This window comes from Scardinius erythrophthalmus, assembly GCF_964197995.2.
Source record: "Scardinius erythrophthalmus genome assembly, contig: HAP1_SCAFFOLD_127, whole genome shotgun sequence".
Lineage (NCBI taxonomy): Eukaryota > Metazoa > Chordata > Actinopteri > Cypriniformes > Leuciscidae > Scardinius > Scardinius erythrophthalmus.
This window is the reverse complement of record NW_028296483.1, coordinates 45,625-48,441: the sequence shown is the minus strand read 5'-3', so window position 1 is coordinate 48,441 and position 2,817 is coordinate 45,625.

Below are 2,817 nucleotides of genomic sequence, written 5' to 3'. Positions count from 1 at the left end.
ATGTGTCTGATAACATTGTGTCTTACATGGATTCAAGGTTTTCTAAACAAAACTTATTATCAAAAGGGAGAAAATCCGACCTTTCACAAGTTGGGCAGCGCAATGTTCCATGACACGCGGCTGCCGGAGCTGATCGCGCCCACTCTAGTCAATGCTGTTTTCACCAGCCACGACGCCACGCGTTTCAGAAGCGTCTCTCCGCGCCGCTTCGCTAAAGATAGGCGCCTAGTCTATTTTCGACGGACGCCGCGTCCAAGCCAAGTAAATACAAAAAAAAAAATTTGTTTTTTTTTAAAAGTCAATTTCAAAATAAACACCCAGTGCAGACTCCCAATTATATTGCAAATGTCTTATAGCCTATAATTTGAAGCCCGAAAAGCAGGACCTCAGCTTTTAATTGCACGTGCTTATTTAACAATTCTCTCACGTGAAGACCGCGTTTGTCAACCCTCGCGGAGTCGCGGCAAGTGCACACTCACAGCACCAGAGAGTAATCTTGACGACACTTTCAAGAAAATGGATAAGCAGCTACATAATCAAATTTACAAATATTACACCATTTAAACATTATTAAAAATACATAGGCTACTGAGTTACTAAAACAATCTTTGTCAAAGAAAGAATACACTTGTATGTTCACAGTTTGAACGTTCTTATTTCCATTTGTTTAATTTCAAGATCTGAGGTGAATTATCCACTGTTGCTTTTACAGCCTCAAAGTGGAGCACTAAACGATATTCAAAGTCACATTGCATGCTTTTAACATTAAATAAAGCACATAAACACTACCTGAGATTATCATTGCCACACTTTGTTTGTTGTTCCAGCCGTGACGTCGCAGAAAAAAAAGGGGGGGGGGGGTTGAGGTTTAAAGCGGTTTACCGCAATACCGCGGTAATTTCTTGCTTTTCAACCGCGGTAAGAAAAAATCCATACCATCCCAGCCCTACCATAGATATCATATAAAGGCTAGACAGTGGCGGCTCCAGAGATTTTCTGTTGCAGGTGCTATGGGGTTGCTCAACACTTAAGAGAAGGTGCTTTGAATTTTGGGGCGTTTCATTATGGAGGTCGCATTGGACCACCATAATGAAACGCCATCATGAACAACACCATAATGAAAGTATACACATGCATATATGCCCGCATTAACTATACACTGTAAAACCCAACAAGTTAACTCAACTCAAACCGATTGAGGAAACTGATTGCAGCAAACCATTTAAGTTTAAAAATAAATACATATGAGTATTGTGAACTTATATATATTGAGTCATCAATCGGTTTGAGTTGAGTTAACTTGTTGGGTTTTTCAGTGTACTCGTTCTGTGACTATAAGTAGTATATATATATACTGTATATATATGTAAAAGTATTCAATGCAAGGGATATAGACAGGGACGCAACTAGTGTCAGAGGGGTATGCAGCAACAATTTTGGCAATCATCAATCTGGTGCACTTTGAGAGTTAAAAATTAAAAGCTCCAACCCATATTCAGTGTGCAAATTAAACAAAGAAAAATTCAAACCTCTTTTAGTTACAGTGTCAGTCTACATTACACTACTACATAATAATAGTTATAATATTAATCCCATGATAGTAATAGCCATATATTGTAAAACAAATGCACTGAAAAATAAAGGAAACTTCCATAATTAATTTTGTACTAATTTCTATACTTGAAAGAGTACATTTCTATACTTCACATTAAAGATGTGATTGGGCCAGCCCAGTGTCAATCAAGAAAAGAACCAATGGGCCGCTGAGCTACGTGTTTCATGGGGTGTCAGAAAAAAAAAACTAACGCTGACTTTTTTTAACCAATGCATTACACCAGCACTAACCCATGCGCCGCCAATTAAGCAAAACAAAACGAATGGGCCGCCGATGTACGAGCTTTATGGTCCGTTAAGACAAAAAAAAAAAAAAGTATGAGATGTATCGGCCCAAAAAGCACGTCGGCCCACCGGGAATCTCCCGGTAGTCCCGATGGCAAGTAGCCTACATGCCTGGACGTCACACTTTAAATCCTACCTGTTGCCTTTCACCATCCACTTATTTACAGTAGCTGCTGTCGCATCAATTGACATGCCATCTCCTTTTCCTCTTTCTTTTTCTATTTTTAGTCCCCGACAGCTTTTTTGCTTTATCCATCTTTTTCGACGACAACTCACTAACGTTACTCTTCCTGCTCGCTCAGCGCTCACGGCGACCGTGCCCGCCCGCGCGCGTCCGCTCGCGATTTTTAAATTATTATTTAATTCCTATTTTTAACAACATGAAAAAAACTATTCAAACATGACATTAAAATATAAAAAAATTACAGACATTTCTTGGGGGTGCTGGGCAGGTGCTATGGCTATTATAGGGGGAGCTACAGCACCACCTAGCTCCCCCCTGGCGCCGCCACTGAGGCTAGATGTCTTAAAGGGTAACTAAACCCTAAACCAACTTTTTTTATTTAATGATCTGTAAGAATGAGGCTTTATTAGTGCTGTTCGTTGATTCGAGTAACTTTTTTGACATTTGGGTATAAAGTGTTTTAATTTTACAATATATGGTGTAAAAACGTCTGAGTGCTGCCCTCTTAAGGTTGAACGGTGGCTACTGCAGTTGAATTTTCCTATTGGATGTTGCGGTGGCAAGTGACGTAAAAGGTGGTAGGTGACGTAAGCAGGTTCCAGCTCTACCACGCCCCTGGTACGAGCTCACCACGCCCTTGGTATGAGCTAGCGTAGATAATCTGTGTACAGTGGTCAGGAGGGTACGTAGGTGTAATGTTGCTGGTTGCAACAGCACTGCTGGACTGCATAACT